Source organism: Lepisma saccharinum, chromosome 13 (genome assembly GCF_977018435.1).
Source record: "Lepisma saccharinum chromosome 13, izLepSacc3.1, whole genome shotgun sequence".
Taxonomy (NCBI): domain Eukaryota; kingdom Metazoa; phylum Arthropoda; class Insecta; order Zygentoma; family Lepismatidae; genus Lepisma; species Lepisma saccharinum.
In genome coordinates, this window is record NC_139241.1 from 38,765,797 (window position 1) to 38,786,805 (window position 21,009).

Below are 21,009 nucleotides of genomic sequence, written 5' to 3' on the forward strand. Positions count from 1 at the left end.
TCAAAACCTGCTAAACTAACACTCCTTCTGTATTTCATTAAACTATTGAAAACGAATGTTGCGTGCATGCGGAAATAACACAGAAAAAAAAGCGGATGGAAGCAATTTAAAATCAGTGGAGCAAGGTTAGTATTACGAGAGCGTAAAAAAATGTGCTTTCATTCAACTTCGAAAAATAAGAATAAATGTGTGCATACAGAACACATATGCTTTCTTTTCACAGTTGTAAAATCATATAAATTGTACATGAGGTAAGTTACGGGAAGGCTCTCTCTTTTATGCCTGTGTATATGTTGTACAATTAGGTACAAGTATTGTACAATTAGGTACAAATTGTTGTACAATTATTTTCCCCAGTTGCCCAGTTGGAGTTGGGGGGCATAACACTGGTATTATTTGTAATCACAGTGCTTACTCATGTATTTTGTTTAATATTTTATTTCAAATTCACTGTCAGAAACTAGTGTTGTTAGTTTCTGCATGTAGGTTTATTTACTCTGTTGGTTGTCACTGTCAAGTTTTTAGTATTCGTACAGCATAAAAAGCTATAACCCCCCTCTCAAAATATATACATTGTATACGCCAAGATGCCCAATAGCCTGGCAACACATCATGAAAAAACATGCCAAGAAGACCCAGTGGGTTTATAAGTCAGTGCTGCCAATTCCTATTTGTAGGTTAGCTTAGCCAGTGAAAGATCATATAGTAGAATTTTTGTAGAGTGGGTGTTTGCGAGTTCCACGATGCCTTGCCCGAGGATACCCTATGCAGTGTCATCCTGATTGCAGAGAAGTCCTTCGCCTACGACGTGAAGAACGAGAGGGTCACAGAGCAGTTTTAAAATTCATAAAAAATTGCCACATACTAAAAATCAACATCCAACACATTTTAGGTTATATAAAATTTGTGAAAACCTTATAATACTGAAATATTAAAACAAACAGAGTCCCTTGTAGGTTAGTTCGGTGCGTAAATAAAAAAATGATAGTTAAGTTATATCACTTAGGATCGTAAAAAAAATTAAAAAATCGTAAAAAAAAAGGATAGGTTAAGTTGTATCACGTAAGATCGTGATATACCTACCAAGTATAAATGGAAAAAATGAGTGCAGTGAAAATTTGTACTAAAACATCGCTAAACGCTATAACATCGACAAAAAATTGTCAAAATATGTCAAAAACTTATATTCAATTGATAAAAAAAAAATACCTACAAAATATGATCCTCAAATGATGACGTTCAAACAGTGCATAAATAAAAAAAATGATAGGTTAAGTTATATCACTTAGGATCGTAAAAAAAATTAAATAATCGTAAAAAAAGGATAGGTTAAGTTGTATCACGTAAGATCATAATATACCTACCAAGTATGAGTGGAAAAAAAATGAGTATAGTGAAAATTTGTACTAAAACATCGCTAAACGCTAAAACATCGACAAAAAATTGTCAAAATATGTCAAAAAGTGATATTCAATTGATAAAAAAAGAGGATACCTACAAAGTATTGCGTTGAAACAACTAATATACACTACTTAAGGAGTAGTATCGTATTCTATTTTAATTAGATTTAATTAGATATTTGAATGCTAAGATGTAGAAAGTGCTGCATTTTCAGTATTTGGAATTGCGATTTATTTCTGAGAATGGAGTGAGTAGTGGGAAAAGGATCACCTCACATGTTTGGATTATACCCCCCCCCTACACACACGCACGCAAAATATATCGGCTGTTGTTCTTATAAGGAAATATAACATGTATGAATTGTGTCAAGAAATATTGGAGCCTATTCACATCCCTACCGAATTTGGAAGAAAGCCCACGTAGAGATTGGGAAGTTTCGTTACGACAAAATTGGGATGTATAGTAAATTAAAATGCAAAGTCCTACCTTGGCTTTGCACCAAGCCATGACGGCGTATAGGGGATGTGGAGTTAGTGGAGTTAGGGCCCCACGCTTTCTTCATCAGGCCGAAGGTGGGAATGATGTGATCAGCACCACGCCCCTGGCCGCCATACCCCCCTTCCTTCCCCAGAGTTTTCTCCAGGTACCCACTTTATACGATGCTGGGTGTGCGCCGGAGCCACTTGAACAGGTGGAAAAAAATCCAATTCTCCCCAGTCGGGGATCGAACTCAGATCTCTCGCATGGTAATCAAAAGCCCTAACGACCGAGCAACCGCGGCACATATAGTATAGTAGCCTTTGTAATTAAGACAATAATTATCTTAGCGTTTCGTTCAACGCTTTTGGGCGAATCATTTTCGGACATGCAATGTGTAGCTCTTGTCGGTTCTGCGACTTGGCTTGAGACGAACAACATTCCACCTGACAAGTCACGTGACTTTCCTACAATTTCCTGTGCCTGTTGGCTTTTGCATGAAAGACGAGTTGCTCTTGAGACAGACAGAATCACCCGATCACCTAAAGGTGCAATGTGTGTTGCCTACCCTTCCGGCATTATTTATTGCCATTAAAGTCTTATGGGGAAGAACTTTTTTCCACCACTGTACAGTCATGGAAAGTAGTTCTTGGGCCACGAGACCTACGATATCGTAACATCTTAAAGCCTGTTGTCTATGCAACCCAAATAACAAAATTGACTCTTGGATTTGCCTGGCAGACCTGGATTCTCGGGAATGATTGAGTATTGACAGCAGCGTGAGTCATACCCCCAGGCCCAGCCATAACAAACGACAGCTGGGTGCCGTGAGACTACCAGAAAAAAATTCAGGAATTGGTTTCTTAACAACAGCTATTCGTAAGAAAATGTTCTCTTTTTTGATATTAGAGTCATTGTCAAGAAAGTTATCTGAAATGGTGGTTTTCGTCGAATCATCATCGCGCAACACACATGCTGTCAACCCAGAAGTCCTTGAAAAAGATTGGAGTTAAAAGTAACTTCTTGACAAATGATAAGACGAATCGCCCGACCCTGTGGCCGAGCGGTTAGCACATCGCGCTGCGACGCCATGGGTCCCGGGTTCGAATCCTGGTCGGGCTTGGTTGTTTGTGAATGTCCATTCATCAATTTCATTCTTTCATCACTCATCCTCATCTTCGCAAATTAGCCAAGAGGCACAAAACGCGAAGTAAAATAAACTAAATCATTCATTCATTCATGATAAGACGAATCGATATTCATTAGTCCCAACTTAGAATTTTGTGTAAGACATGGATCATCATGTCCTATCATCCATTTCATAACTTCATTAATCATCCTCATCGCCTTTGTTGACGCCAAGTGCTAGAAAAGCAATATAAAATAAGCAAAATTAAGAAATTAATAAATGACATTTTCAGCGATTTCACGCAGCGACTAAGTTGCATGTAGACAAAGTTTCATTAATTGCGAACCAAGGGCCTCGTTGTGTTTCATTGTCATTTTCCCTCCACTTTGCCTGCCGCGATTAACCTGATGTTGATTAATGCATAATCCACAAAGTGCACCAAAGGTATGAATAGGTAAACTATGTGATATTATGCTAATTTAGAATTTAGTAATAAAATGTGAATTTTGGGGGGTTCAGTTAAGTGGCTGCACATCCATTACGTAATCGCGATATCATCAAATTGTACGAAGCGTGTTCACTCCTACGTAAAGTGTCAGTCCCCGTCATAGGCGTGCGCAGACTCTCTGATTAGGGGGGGGATAGCCTTGATGATAGTTCAGGCCGGAAAAGAATAACGTAATTTCATCTCACTGGTTTAAATTTTATTGCATTGATGGGTGTGTTTATATATACACCCCTCCCCCCGCCCCACACACACATATAAATACATACATACTTATATATATATATACACAACACACACACACACACACACACACACACACACACACACACACACACATACATATATACCAACAGTAAAAATCATATAAATTGTCTCTCAAATCTGCGCGTTCCTTTTCCTCCCAACAATTGTTCATGCACTTAAGAGAAAACCTTTTAGCAGCAGTACTTCTCTCCTCGGTAATATAAAATGCATTACAGAAAACAAATTGCGAGCAAAGCGACCAATAAATTTTCAGATCCAAATTTTTGCAAAATGAAAACAATGTCGATTTAATATGGGCTAAAAAATTCATGGAGCGCCATATTATTCTCTTTTACGATTTCTTTCATTTAGATCGTTTGGCGTCCAGGGCTAACTCCCGCCGACCCCTAGCTACGGCTCTGAACTTGACTAGACTGCAAGAAAAGCAGACATTGCGAGCGAAGCGAGCAAGAACATTTTACAAAAGGTATTTATATTTGTATAAAATTTGATATAACTGTGGATTGGAACAAACGAAATAAAATACCTGTTTCATACGCACACTGGAACGAGCGCAGGCCAGCTGTGAGTCACTCTGGCAGTGAAGGTCACTGATCGAAGCAGTTGGTGCTTGCTTACTACAAGCAGGCGCCTTATCTTTCCTCAAGGAAACACGGAAATCTTAGTTACTTTCTTTCGCCAGACTAATGGTGAACATTTACAGGAACGTAAGGAGTAGTATCGTATTCTATTTTAATTAGATTTCGTGGTGTTTAAAAGATATAATAACAATATGTAAATCTCTTTTGTGATCTACACTGAACTTATTTTAAAGTTTCGTTGACATGTGAAAGCGGGAATTTAGAGATCCTTCTTCCCTACGATTTCTAAACAACCGAAGAGTGTGGTGAACGTGAAACTACTTATTGTTCGCATCAACGATATGCATTATACAAATGGTCCTTAATCAAAAACCCTATTACATCACAGGAAGTGATATTTAAAACAATTCTACCACGTATCCAACGTAACCAATATTCAGATAGATTCCAAGCTTCTGTTTGGGTTATTTTGTGTCGCATTTTTACCTCTTGCGATAATCGCGACAATGAAGATGATGGGTAATGATACGAATGCAATGCTACATCTAAGCCTCAACAGGTTTCAAAAATGGATCCTCTGGCTTTGTAGAGAGTTACGGTGATTTTGATTTTTATTTTCATTTGGTATTTTAAGTCCACTTTATGCACACAAAGGCTAATCGAGACTGCATCTACTGTTTAAAGTGGGATCCTAACCACTGTGTCTCCACCGGGTATCGAACAGGGGACTCCTTGATTACTAGGCGACTCCTCTACAACAGCGCCATCGGGAAGGATGAGAGAGAGAGATAGAGAGAGAGAGAGAGAGAGAGAGAGAGAGAGAGAGAGAGAGTTACGGTGACTACGATAATGAAGAATTGAAAGTAGCAGAACGCCTAAGCTATTCTTTTGTCAATATTGGAATTGTTAATGAATGTTATGAATGTCAGTTCAAATTGAAAAAAAATAAACTAAAAGATTTCCAGAGTGCCATTACAAATCGTTAATTTTTCTCTTTCCACACATTACTTTGCTACTATGTAGATATTTGAATGCTAAGATGTAGAAAGTGCTGCATTTTCAGTATTTGGAATTGCGATTTATTTCTGAGAATGGAGTGAGTAGTGGGAAAAGGATCACCTCACATGTTTGGATTATACCCCCCCTCCTACACACACGCACACAAAATATATCGGCTGTTGTTCTTATAAGGAAATATAACATGTATGAATTGTGTCAAGAAATATTGGAGCCTATTCACATCCCTACCGAATTTGGAAGAAAGCCCACGTAGAGATTGGGAAGTTTCGTTACGACAAAATTGGGATGTATAGTAAATTAAAATGCAAAGTCCTACCTTGGCTTTGCACCAAGCCATGACGGCGTATAGGGGATGTGAAGTTAGTGGAGTTAGGGCCCCACGCTTTCTTCATCAGGCCGAAGGTGGGAATGATGTGATCAGCACCACGCCCCTGGCCGCCATACCCCCCTTCCTTCAACAGAGTTTTCTCCAGGTACCCACTTTATACGATGCTGGGTGTGCGCCGGAGCCACTTGAACAGGTGGAAAAAAATCCAATTCTCCCCAGTCGGGGATCGAACTCAGATCTCTCGCATGGTAATCAAACGCCCTAACGACCGAGCAACCGCGGCACATATAGTATAGTAGCCTTTGTAATTAAGACAATAATTATCTTAGCGTTTCGTTCAACGCTTTTGGGCGAATCATTTTCGGACATGCAATGCGTAGCTCTTGTCGGTTCTGCGACTTGGCTTGAGACGAACAACATTCCACCTGACAAGTCATGTGACTTTCCTACAATTTCCTGTGCCTGTTGGCTTTTGCATGAAAGACGAGTTGCTCTTGAGACAGACAGAATCACCCGATCACCTAAAGGTGCAATGTGTGTTGCCTACCCTTCCGGCATTATTTATTGCCATTAAAGTCTTATGGGGAAGAACTTTTTTCCACCACTGTACAGTCATGGAAAGTAGTTCTTGGGCCACGAGACCTACGATATCGTAACATCTTAAAGCCTGTTGTCTATGCAACCCAAATAACAAAATTGACTCTTGGATTTGCCTGGCAGACCTGGATTCTCGGGAATGATTGAGTATTGACAGCAGCGTGAGTCATACCCCCAGGCCCAGCCATAACAAACGACAGCTGGGTGCCGTGAGACTACCAGAAAAAAATTCAGGAATTGGTTTCTTAACAACAGCTATTCGTAAGAAAATGTTCTCTTTTTTGATATTAGAGTCATTGTCAAGAAAGTTATCTGAAATGGTGGTTTTCGTCGAATCATCATCGCGCAACACACATGCTGTCAACCCAGAAGTCCTTGAAAAAGATTGGAGTTAAAAGTAACTTCTTGACAAATGATAAGACGAATCGCCCGACCCTGTGGCCGAGCGGTTAGCACATCGCGCTGCGACGCCATGGGTCCCGGGTTCGAATCCTGGTCGGGCTTGGTTGTTTGTGAATGTCCATTCATCAATTTCATTCTTTCATCACTCATCCTCATCTTCGCAAATTAGCCAAGAGGCACAAAACGCGAAGTAAAATAAACTAAATCATTCATTCATTCATGATAAGACGAATCGATATTCATTAGTCCCAACTTAGAATTTTGTGTAAGACATGGATCATCATGTCCTATCATCCATTTCATAACTTCATTAATCATCCTCATCGCCTTTGTTGACGCCAAGTGCTAGAAAAGCAATATAAAATAAGCAAAATTAAGAAATTAATAAATGACATTTTCAGCGATTTCACGCAGCGACTCAGTTGCATGTAGACAAAGTTTCATTAATTGCGAACCAAGGGCATCGTTGTGTTCCATTGTCATTTTCCCTCCACTTTGCCTGCCGCGATTAACCTGATGTTGATTAATGCATAATCCACAAAGTGCACCAAAGGTATGAATAGGTAAACTATGTGATATTATGCTAATTTAGAATTTAGTAATAAAATGTGAATTTTGGGGGGTTCAGTTAAGTGGCTGCACATCCATTACGTAATCGCGATATCATCAAATTGTACGAAGCGTGTTTACTCCTACGTAAAGTGTCAGTCCCCGTCATAGGCGTGCGCAGACTCTCTGATTAGGGGGGGATAGCCTTGATGATAGTTCAGGCCGGAAAAGAATAACGTAATTTCATCTCACTGGTTTAAATTTTATTGCATTGATGGGTGTGTTTATATATACACCCCTCCCCCCGCCCCACACACACATATAAATACATACATACATATATATATATACACAACACACACACACACACACACACACACACACACACACACATACATATATATATATATATATATATATATATATATATATACTTATATACCAACAGTAAAAAATCATATAAATTGTCTCTCAAATCTGCGCGTTCCTTTTCCTCCAAACAATTGTTCATGCACTTAAGAGAAAACCTTTTAGCAGCAGTACTTCTCTCCTCGGTAATATAAAATGCATTACAGAAAACAAATTGCGAGCGAAGCGACCAATAAATTTTCAGATCTAAATTTTTGCAAAATGAAAACAATGTCGATTTAATATGGGGAAAAAAATTCATGGAGTGCCATATTATTCTCTTTTACAATTTTTTTCATTTAGATCGTTTGGCGTCCAGGGTTAACTCCCGTCGACCCCTAGCTACGGCTCTGAACTTGACTAGACTGCAAAAAAAGCACACATTGCGAGCGAAGCGAGCAAGAACATTTTACAAAAGGTATTTATATTTGTATAAAATTTGAAATCAAGGGGGCAATTGCAGCTCTGTCCCCCCCCCCCCCCCCTCAGGTGCTCTTGGCAGTCTGGAAGAAATAATGCAAGAAAGACGTGAAAACAAAATCCATCTTGAGTATCCTTTTGTCCTGCTACTCTTAGATTCTGCTACTCTTGTTTTCCTTTACTTCCATGTTTGGCCCCCTAAAATTGATTTCCGTTCAAGGTTGTGCGGGGCTGTGGTTTCGCCACTGCACCCCCTTCCTCCGTAGTTGCCTTGAACTTTCATCGGCTTGAAAATACTTAATTTTCTTTAAGAGTATAATATAGTTTAATAACGGCGATAGGATTCATCTATCCTAAATTTCTAGGTGAAAATATAATAATATAGGGGCATAGACGTCTGGAAGGGGGTCAAGGATTGACACATCTTTCCCTTAGAAAACGAATGTCAACCAAAAAGTACGTTTTCACATGTATAATTTGATTTCAGTCATAATAATTTACATTAATTATTATAATGAGGATGCAGGAATGCGATAATGCAACACAATTATCGGGGTAATATGCCCCATGGAAAAATACCTTGCTTGTCTCTTCGTGGAAAAAATCTGCAGACGTCCATGATTAGGGGGGCATTTGCTCTCCCCCTGGGCGCACGCATATGATCCCCGTGATGGAAGATGTAGCGCAAAGCCAGGGCTTTAAGATCAAATTTGTTTTGTTATTGTTTTTATTAGTAATTACCTCAGTTTTCTTCCTCAGAAGTTAAATTATTCATGACGACGATTTATGATTACATTAAAGACATGAATGAACATACACAATGGACCCATTTTGGTTGGAAGTCAACTCGGAACCTTGTTCGGCAAGAAATACAAATATCCATAAGGCATGAGTGTTTCATTGGAGATGTTCCTCTACTTCCGTCATTTTATCACTTATATATTTCTTTAATATACAATAATAAATCACAACTACCTAAAAATAAATATTATTTTGCATTTTCGCGTGCATATGTTTTTTTTACGGTTAGAGTGTGAACTGGTACCTGTTTATTTAGATTGTTCTTTATGTTTCGTGTGTAGTTAAAGATAGGAAAAATGCTTGAGGAACGATTAGGGCTATAAGAATTCCGTCCGTGACGGAGTGGTTAGCACAGTGCGCTACGATGTCCGATGTCCTGGGTTCGAATTCCGTCGTGCGTATGGGTGTTCTTTGTGAGTGCCCCTTCATCAGTTTCATCATATCACTCATCCTCGTCGTCGCGATTAGCAAGAGGTGAAAGAAAAACGACGCTAAATAAGAAAATAAAAAGACTTATAAGAATCATTCTTATTTCCGGACGTGTCCTACATTTTATAGTTGTGTCTGGCCTCCGGAAGGAATTTGAAAGAAATCTCAAATGCCTTATACGTATTTTGGGCATCACGTAACTTCAAATTAGATGGAGAAACAGAAAAACTGAGGCGAGTCTAAGATAATGTTGTTCCTTGGAGAAGTATGCTTAAATCAAAGAGTGTGCATGGTTGCTACTGGATGTTCGGAAAAGCTCAGAAATTACTTCACGATTTTCTAGATCCGGAAAAGTCCGAATCCAATATATATATAGCCCCAATCCCACCACTCACTCACTGACTCACTGACATAAATGTTCTCCATGAAGGAAGCCCCGGAGGCGAAAAACGCCCGATTACGACCCCCCATGAAATCGTCCCAAAAGGCCGAGAAAATTCAAAAATCTCTCAATCGGCCCTTCCTTAAGGGTGAAAATGCCCTTTTCTCACGTCCTTAGCAACCGTTGCCACGGGCATTTCTTTTGCACACATTGTTTCCTTCAATTCTTAATTGTCTAGCTACATTATATTTGTCACAGATCACACGCAGATGAATCAACACCTGGTTCAAAAAGGTGCCTTAAACAAGGGTGACATCTACATAAGGAGTTTCAGCCCAGAATCAATTACTTACGTATATATTGGTAAACTCAATGCGAAAATGTTATCTACATCGTGGTTCTTTTAACTAAATGTTTAGAGGTATAATAACAAACAATTATTTAGAGTTTTTGCCGTGCTTGTTGTTGTCCATGGAAACGGACGTTGCTAGGGAACTTAAAGAACGTTTATTTTCACCCCAAGAACTACTGTAAGGGAATTATGCAAGGCTTTTCGAATTTCAAAATGCGAGAGTCAGAATTTATTACAGAGGCAAGGTAGGAATTCGAGGAGAATGGCAGAAAGATTGCATTTCCAATTTAGTGTCGCTATTGAATTCGTTTATGCAAAACATCCAACTAATTATCTTGAAACTGTTATTACTTACTCAGTTTATTATTAGGAAAATAGACAATAATATTTTGAATATTTGTACCTTATTAGAGCCCATACAGACATAACGTTACTTTCTAAACTTTTTAAATTAGCGAACTTATACACTTGCTTGGCTTCATCCAATAAAACATGCAGACATTTTACCCCATCTATAACATGATTACGCCCACAACGTGTCCGAAGATCACGCATGCGAGCGTACAAGACGTGGCCAAAGGTCACGTCGAAAGTACGCGAGTATATGTATAAAAATGCTTGCTTTGTGAAGTTTTATCGATATAAGTGTCGGTAATTTGTTCGAAGTAACAAGTAATTACTCTCCTTATTGGAGAAATAAGGCACACAATTCTGTTTTTTCCCAGTGTATAGTAGTTTTTTACATATTAATAAACAAGAACTTCCAGACTTTGTTTACGAAATTGTGAATTTTTTCCTTCCCGAATTCATGGATTGTTTTCTCTTCCTGGCCCCACATCGACGAAAAACGTTCTGTCTTACATACACAAGTTGAAATCACATACAGCCGTGCTATTAATTATCAGTTGAGGAATTTTGAACTCAACCGTTCACTTCAACATTAATTTTTCAGCTGAAGATGTGTCATATTCTCGTTATATGCTAAGATGTCCTAGTAAATACGTTCGTGTCCAACATTTTGAGACAATTTGTCTTACTCTCCGCTGAAGAGCGATCTGATAGCCCTATGCGTGATGAGAACAGTTTTTACTCAATTTCTGATATAATTCATTCCAGCATTTCCTTCAACTTCTAAAGGGTCCCGGGTTCGAATTCCGGTCGGGCTTGGTTGTTTGTGAATGTCCATTCATCAATTTCATCATTTCATCACTCATCCCCATCTTCGCAAATTAGCCAAAAGGCACAAAACGCGAAGTAAAATAAACTAAATCAATCAATCAATCAATCAACCTTCAACTTCTATTACCTTGTTATTGCCTCCAATGCTTACACAACTTTTCCTTCGTGCTCGACCTTTGGGTTCAGAAATGTTTACAACACCCCCATCTCCCACGTGTAAATAGCAGGAGGCAACAACACACTGGAAGACCATAATGTATACAACTTGTTTACTACATATTTTACGAAAATATTAGAATGTTAGCTTGATATAACTGTGGATTGGAACGAACGAAATAAAATACCTGTTTTATACGCACACTGGAACGAGGGAAGGCCAGCTGTGAGTCACTCTGGCAGTGAAGGTCATTGATCGAAGCAGTTGGTGCTTGCTTCCTTCAAGCAGACGCCTCATCTTTCCTCAAGGAAATACGGAAATCTTCGTTACTTTTTTTTGCCAGACTAATGGTGAACATTTACAGGAACGTAAGGAGTAGTATCGTATTCTATTGGAATTAGATTTCGTGGTGTTTGAAAGATATCATAACAATATGTAAATCTCTTTTGTGACCTTCACTGAACTTATTTTAAAGTTTCATTGACACGTGAAAGCGGAAATTCAGAGATCCTTCTTCCTTACGATTTCTAAACAACCGAAGAGTGTGGTGAACGTGAAACTATTTATTGTTCGCAGCAATGATATGTATTATACAAATGGTCTCTAATCAAAAACCCTATTACATCACAGGAAGTGATATTTAAAACAATTCTACCACGTATCCAACGTAACTAATATTCAGATTGATTCCAAGCTTCTGTTTGGGTTATTTTGTGTCGCATTTTTACCTCTTGCGATAATCGCGACAATGAAGATGATGGGTAATGATACGAATGCAATGCTACATCTAAGCCTCAACAGGTTTCAAAAATGGATCCTCTGGCTTTGTATAGAGTTACGGTGATTTTTATTTTTATTTTCATTTGCTATTTTAAGTCCACGTTATGCACCCAGAGGTTAATCGAGACTGCATCTACAGTTTAATGTGGGATCCTAACCACTGTGTCTCCACCGGGTATCGAACCGGGGAATCCTTGATTACAAGGCGACTCCTCTACTACAGCGCCATCGGGAAGGATGAGAGAGAGAGAGAGAGAGAGAGAGAGAGAGAGAGAGAGAGAGAGAGAGAGAGAGAGAGTTACGGTGACTACGATAATGAAGAATTGAAAGTAGCAGAACGCCTAAGCTATTCTTTTGTCAATATTGGAATTGTTAATGAATGTTATGAATGTCAGTTCAAATTGAAAAAAAATAAACTAAAAGATTTCCAGAGTGCCATTACAAATCGTTAATTTTTCTCTTTCCACACATTACTTTGCTACTATGTAGATATTTGCATGCTAAGATGTAGAAAGTGCTGCATTTTCAGTATTTGGAATTGCGATTTATTTCTGAGAATGGAGTGAGTAGTGGGAAAAGGATCACCTCACATGTTTGGATTATACCCCCCCCCCCCTACACACACGCACACAAAATATATCGGCTGTTGTTCTTATAAGGAAATATAACATGTATGAATTGTGTCAAGAAATATTGGAGCCTATTCACATCCCTACGGAACTTGAAAGAAAGCCCACGTAGAGATTGGGAAGTTTTGTTCCGACAAAATCGGGATGTATAGTAAATTAATAAGCAAAGTCCTACCTTGTGCTTTGCACCAAGCCATGAAGGCGTATAGGGGGTGTGGAGTTAGTGGAGTTGGGGCCCAACGCTTTCTTCATCAGGCCGAAGGTGGGAATGATGTGATCAGCACCACGCTCCTGGCCGCCTTCCCCCCCCCCCCTTCCCCAGAGTTTCCTCCAGGTACCCACTTTATACGACGCTGGGTGGGCACCGAAGCCACTTGAACAGGTGGACAAAATTCCGATTATCACCCGTCGGGGATCGAACCCAGATCTCTCGCATGGTAATAAAACGCCCTAACGACTGTGCTACTGCGGCACATACAGTAATTAAGGCAAGAATTGTTTTAGCGTCTCGTTCAACGTTTTTAGGGGAATCATTTTCGGAAATATAACGTGTAGCTCTTGTCGGTTCTGCGACCTGGCTTGAGAAAAGGCGAATTTCTGAAGAACAACATTCCACCTGACAAGTCACGTGACTTTCCTACATTTCCTGTGCCTGTTGGCTTTTGCATGAAAGACGAGTTGCTCTTGAGACAGACAGAATCACCCGATCACCTAATGGTGCAATGTGTGTTGCCTACCCTTCCGGCATTATTTACTGCCATTAAAGTCTTATGGGGAAGAACTTTTTTCCACCACTGTACACGTGTATGACCCATGGGGTGCTATTCTGGCTTCCCGCGCTACGGCGAGTTTGAAGAGCTTCTGCTGCTGTGAAGTCACCAAGGCTAGTCCTCATCTACGGGCTGCTTAAATGCAAGTAAAAACATACAGGTGTATCGCCTCACTGAGACAATTATAACTCTTGGGAAGCAATGTTTACAACATGTATTTCCTATTCATTGCTTTTCTGTCTCTTTTTAAGTTAACCGTGGAAATAAAAATGGATGACAACGTAATAAATTAGTGATGACAAAAATACATCCATCTCTTTCGTTCTCTACAATCGCAGCAATGAAGGTAAATGATTCTTCATGAGACAATTACAATAGAACAACCGAAAAAGTCGTAAAGTCACACAATTTTAAAGGTCTCTGGATGTGGGGACGGGGAGTTTATATGTACGTGGGCATATTTTCATGTAAATAATTGACTAATTTAATTAAATATACTTAACTCACTATACATAACTCAAGCGCAACTGGATCGAGAGAGAGTATGATTGGACGGAAAGGCTGAAGTAAGTCCCAGTCTAGGTGACAGAGTGGTCATCGTAACGTGCTAGGAAACCAGGGACCCTAGTTCGAACCATAGTAAGGCATAAATATAACAATGCGTTTGTCTCGTCCTCAATTTCATAAGTTCATCATTCATTCTCATCGTAGCGATCAAACTAAGAGTTAGAAATTCGCCTTAAAATAAATGACAGATATACACAGTCGGTAAGACACTGTCTTCATGATCTGAAGTTCGTACGTTCCAATCTCCTCCAGGAAAGTTGAGATTTTTTTTCAGGTTAAACAAGTAACACGTTAGTAAAAATACAAGTTCCAAAGACATACAAAACCATACCAGCTCTACTCTCACAACTAAACTTTTATGTTCCAAACGCTATTTTAAGACCCAGAAATAATCTCTTTAAAATCGAGCATGGAGGAACTAACATGGCACAAATGGAACCCCTGAGGAGAATGTGCAAGTTGTTCAACTCTGTGTCTAGTAATAACCCTAGTATCGACCTTTTCAGATTTAAAAGTCATTGTATTCTCTGAACGAACACTGTATATAAACAGAACACAATGCCTGTTATGTTCATAATCTCACCTTAAATTATACATTATCTACATTTTTTACCTTATTTGTTATAAAATACTATTTCAATTTGACTGTCTTATGTTTATCTCTGTGTCTTATATGTTTATTTCTCAATATCTCTATTACACTACTACTATTTACATGTATATAAGCTGATTACCTCTGTATAACTTACATATAACTTACAATGTCATATTTCTTACTTGATTTAATATTATTTTTGTATTACATTCTTGTTAACATAAAACTCTGTGAACACTGTAACTGGGCATGTGCCTGTGTGTTCGAAATAAGTAAATAAATAAATATGGTATAATAATGTTTCAACATCTTTCTTGTTGATGAGAGATTTAAACATTGGCCAATTCCATTACACAGTTCATTTTTGCTTTGTAATATAAAATATAAAATCAAATGTTAAGTATCCGAACTCGATATTAATTAATTATTAATACCTTCTGCTTTGTTCATATCGAACATTTTGCTCACATTCATCAAATGATAATAATATAGTGCATCAAATACTTTCACTTTCCATAATTTTCAGCCCGATTTTTGCTTATTGTATTCGCCTAAAAATCTAAATAGCTAATGTACTGCCATCTCTCCCTGTTCCTCTAAGCTTGCTGCTCTTCTAGCTAAACCAATCTGCAAACTTGAAATGGGATGTTTTTCTACCACTCTTGTTTAATCGCAAGGCTATACTACACAAACGACCCTTGTGTTTGACCGTTTCGAAGTAAAAAAATATATATATTCACTAATAGTACGTAATTCACATTTCGACTTGGCACTATGCATTTTACAATTAGAAGTTCCATTTCTATGAGATAATAAAAAAAACTTTACTACATTACTTGCCGTGGCTGCTTTCCTTTATCGAAATCCATGTTGTAAACACAGTATTGCCAGGTCAAACTTTGGTTTTCAACGTGGATCTATATGCGAATTTCCACTGAGATTCGACATTCTTTATTTTTCGTGTTTTCATCCGTATTTATGATTTTCATTTTATTTTTGGAAATTGAGGTTTCTATTTCTTTATAACTGACATTTATTTTCGTTAATTTGAGTTGTATTTGTTGAATTTGTATGGAAAATATATGGGTTTTCGTCATGGGCGTATATACAGGGTGTTTCTAAAGGTCGTTTACAACGCTTGGGAGGTGATTCCTCATACGAAAACAAGCAAAAAGTCTAAGTTCCATTTTTACGACTGAGGCTTCGTTTCCGAGATAGGAGCCTCGCAAAAGGTGACAAAGTGATCGTCACACCTGCAACGTCCCACCTACACACAATTACCACACTCTAAACACTTCACTTAGGAGGACGGCAAAAGTCTACCCATATGCGCTAACTTTTTGTCAGCCGTAGAACATGGACTCAGAAATATCTCAGGGCTTGCTGGGTGTAAGGAAAGACTATACCAGCTTAATATATATGTTTATTATAGTCTCAACACAAGGGTGTCCGTTTGCACACTTACACACGTGTCTTTACCTGAAACCCTTACCACGCGCGTGCATTTACTTGTACCACACACGTGCTTTTACCTGTACCACGCACGTTCTTTTACATGTACCACCTTTGGTCTCGAAGAGATAAGGGGGGCAGGGAACATCCAATTTATTCCTCGCTGTGAGGCGCCAGGGGGAGTATGGGGACCTAATTTTATTTAGGGCCTTGGTCGGCGCTGACGTCACGGGTTCCCCTGTAAAAGAGAGTAGGTTGTGCGTAGTACCCCAACCACAGCCGGGAATTGGCCGAAACCAATCTGTACTCCCGAATAACGGGCGCAGGGTAAAGGATTAAAGGATGCCGCGACACCCCGGCGTTAGCTGGGAGTTGGCAAGCCAACCGGTGTCTCCTATGAAGGGACGGCAGGTTAGAAAAGGAAGGTCCGGGTGCTCCCAGACAAGCCGGGCAGGTAGAACCTGGGCACCTATCAGCCTAAGCGAGCGGACCAGGTAGGTAGGTTGCTGCTAGGCTCTTCTTCTTCTTTCTCCGTCCTTCCTTCTGGGATGGCTTCTAGTTCTCAGGCTGGGAGGCCAGTTAACCCTGGATGTTTGCCTGTTGACATCAGGGAGCCAACTGAGCTCCGGGCCTCGCTGCACTGGCTTTATACTCGCGGGGGCGGCGCATTGGTGGTGAAAATTTTAACTACAAGTACGCGTAGCTAACTCATTTTTTTACAAATTGCAACCTTCTTACTGAGAAACATCCAAGAAGTGACATTAAGAAAACACTAGTGGGAAAATCAATAGTTTGCACGTGTCAATATAAACTAAAACTGTGTGCATTCAGACAATACAATTGATATTGAGCCTCGCAGGACTCTTCAACGAATTTGAACAGTATAAATGACAATAAATTATAACATTTTCTGAATACAGCAACCACGCAGGGTCTAATAATAAGCGAAGCTAATAAACGTAGAGGTGGATCCGTTAGCATTTACAGAAAACAGCGACCACGCAGGGTCAAATAATACGTAGAGGTGGATCCGTTAACACATTTAAACTAAAAGCGTACGCCTCGGAGGGACATATAGCATGCATTCTTCTTAACAAAATATAATATGGCGACCACGCAGGGTCGTTAAATGTGGCGACCACGCAGGGTCGTTACATACGCCCCTCCCTCGGGCAAAAATTTTGAAGAAATTTAAATCTTACAATTTATGAAAAATTTTCATGAAACATTGATTTCAAATTCAATAGAAAAAATGACAGTAATAAGAGTCTGTTTCTCCTACACATTAGTCACTAGGTCATCTTCTTCCCCTACCACTTCTCTTCTTCGCTCCGATGAACACCTGTAGAGGCGAAGGTTGTCGAAGTTCACTCGGTCGACGGGTTGCCTGGTCCTGGGGTGAACTAACATTGCTGTGTTGTTCCGAAGATCAGTGGCTAAATAAGGTCCAATATACACTTCGAAGAGCTTAGCTATTGTTTTATTCTTCTTCGAACTAAGCTTATGATTTCGAACAAGAACCAAGTCGTCTTCGTGCAGCTCGAGCGCATGGCCTTTAGTCTTAAATTTTTGTTTGATATTTCTAGAGCGCTCTTTGGACTTGGCTAGAAACAGCTTTTGATTCCAGTTGGAGATTTGCGGGTCTACTTCGTTGATAGGCCAGTTGAAATGATCAAGGACTTCGTTAGGCATGAATACACGGATTGATGACCCAATAATAATACATTGTAATATCTGACAAAGAATGTAGAACAAAGCAACTAGCCAGCTGATAACCAATCCACTCACAAATAGATACCGTGATGGTCGGATAATGTTCCAAGTCTTCCGCAGATATAGTTCATTCTCCAGAACTTCCATCAGGAAAAGTGGCACAGAATACGGCGAGTAAAGAACAGTTTCGGTACACTGCAACACCTCACACTTATCTTCCTTCACTGGCACGAGCTTCTCAGGGATTCTCTTCAAAGTACAGTCCAGCACACTTCTCGACTCCTGTGTTTGGGAACCAGTCAAAATATCTACTGACTCTACTTTCCGTCGTAGGTCCGCGGATTTATACATCTCAACATCCTCTTCCTGGGCCATGTGGATGTACCGCACTGCTTCAATATTCAGAGGATTCCCTTCCTTATGATCAGGAGTTCTCCCGAAAAATAACTTCACTGAGCTTCTTCTGAATCGCATCTCTACATCGTTCTGCTCGATGAATTTCATGACTAAAAGAAGATCTGTAACAATATATTTCGCAATTCCGATCTCCAGTCCAACACGTCTACTTCCGATGACACGCTTCTTATGACTTCCAGAGAAATCTACCAATCGCACCCCTGGAACTTTCTGGATCTGTATGCCTGGTATCTTATCAACTAACTCAGTCCAGATTGAATAATTAAGGATCGAGCATTCACTGCCAGTATCAATCACACAGGTTACTGTAAAGTCCATTAATTTAGCTTGCACCACAGCAGATCTGTATCTAATTTTGGATTCCCTTGCAGACTTCAATTCCTTTTGTAAAATGGTATCTTCAGTTTCTGTTAGCTGGAAATTTACTAGTAACTCTTGGACATCTTTATCTATTAATTTGGGCCGCTCCATCGAAGTCCCTTGCCTAAACAGGAACGAAGCATTTAGACAAGGTCCTAGTTTGTCTGGCTAGACTGCGACCTTTGATTTTGATGAAACTCCCGCGCTGTTTCTACGGCCTCCTCCTGCTCCGATGTAATGTTTTGTCTAGGAAAGGGAGGTCCGCGAATCTCATTCTGCTCACCCGTAAATCGTCGTCTCGGAGGACTAGGGCTACTTCTACCCTCACGGATCCTTCTTGGGCCAGGAGATCTACGTCTTTGGTTTTGGTAAGGTCGGAAAGAGTTTCTTCTAAATTCACGCCTGCCTCCTCTTTCATTAGTGAAACGTTGAGGGCGCTGGTAATTACCTTCTGACCTCGTTTCTATGTTCCGGACTTTATAGTTCCTTGAGGGATTCTGTTCTTTTCCCTTCGGTTCATCTTTGTTCCTCCATGCATCTGGCTCATCATAGATTTCAAAATCCTTCAGGAAATGGGTTAGGTCATCTACCGTTCTGGGCGCATGTGCTAAACAAAGGTTTCGCATTCTATAAGGAAGTTGTCCGATGATCAAATTAAGTACTTCTCCCTCATTAAAGTTATCACTCAGGTTTCTATAGGCCGCATAAACGCTCCAGGCAAAGCTCTCCATACTTTCGTGGACAAGTCTGGAATATCTCCTGTTTCTCACAGCTGTTAGCTGCCGTTGTCTAGCCTTCTCAGAAGCGAATTCTTCTTTGAACCTGGCGCAAAAGTCAGCATAATTCACGAAACTATCAATATTTCCTGCAAGCCAGTGTTCAGCTTTATCAGTGAAGACTCTAGGAAGCAACTCTAGCCTATAATGTTCGGGTACCTGCATAAGTTCAAAGCTGACGTTGAGCTCCCGAAGATATTTTTCAGCTGACTGAGCCTCAATGTCGACTTTAAATTTAGGAATGTGGGCGATATCCGCCATTCTAGGCATCTTAAAATCTGGCCTTCTTCTAGGTAGCGATCCATCTGAAGTATCATCGTATCGAGGCCTCTTTCTTCCGTCAGCCTTCATTCTGTTGGCTGCGAATAGAGGTTCCTCAGCTAACCTGGGCGGGTCATAAGGAGTATCATCCGGATTCAGATCTCTATCCGGAGTAAAAGGGCTGGAATGAACATCTGGAATGGGTTCTGGCTGAACATTCAATCTTTGGAACTGAATCTGAAGTTCACTTACCCTCTGGACAAATGTTCCTGTCTGATCTTGCATTTCTCTTCGCAGAGATACTTCAAGCTTACTTGTCTCTACCCTAAGAGAATTCACCTTCTCTTCAGCTGCCTGCTCTACGTCCTTCCGCAGAGTTGAGGTCATTGACTCCATCACTTCCTTCTGTTCCTGCACGACTTTCTCGATGGATTCGGTCTTGTCACCCAAGTTTTGGACAGCTTTCTCAATGGACTCCACTGTAATCTCTACTTGTCCGCGCCACTGGGATAATGGTTCCAGTCTTTCCTGAAGTACCTCTTTTACTCTCTCCTCAACCTTTGCTATCTCTTGCTGAGAAGTAAGTTGGATACTTTCTACTCCGGCCTTAAGACCTTCTATGTCAGTCCTCTGCTGGGCAAAGAGGGCTTGCAGTTCATTCCTACGCTTCTCTTCTTCTTCCTCTTTCTCTCTCCGTCTTTTGGCTTCTTCTTCCTCTTTTTCTCTTTGTCTTTTGGCTTCTTCTTCCTCTTTTTCTTTCTTTCTTATTTCCTCTAGGCTCTCAATTAAAGCTCGAAGAGTTTCAAAGTCCTTTTCCCTTTTCTCTTCAATTTCTCTTCTTTCTAGCTCTCTTTTCTCTTCAATCTCTCGTTTCTCTAGCTCTCTTTTCTCTTCAATCTCTCGTTTCTCTAGCTCTCTTTTCTCTTCAATCTCTCGTTTCTCTACCTTTCTTTTCTCTTCAATCTCTCGTTTCTCTAGCTCCCTTTTCTCTTCATGAAACTCTATTAGGGATCTAAGTTCCATCAGTTCCTTTTTTCTCAGCTTTTCAGCCTGAACTGCCTCTCTTTTGCGCACTTTCTCTTCCTCCTGTTTCTCTTTCTTTCTGCGCTCTTCGTCTTCAAGTCTCTCTTTCTCTCGGCGTACTTCTTCTTCAAGTCTCTCCTTCTTTCTGTCTTCCCTATCTTTCGTCAGCCATTCCAATAACCAATGGTCTGATGGAGGATTGGTCAGCGGACTTGGTTCTTGTATTGCGGTCTTCTCTACTTGAGTCTGCGGACCAGATTCACACGTCTGGCATTTAACTCC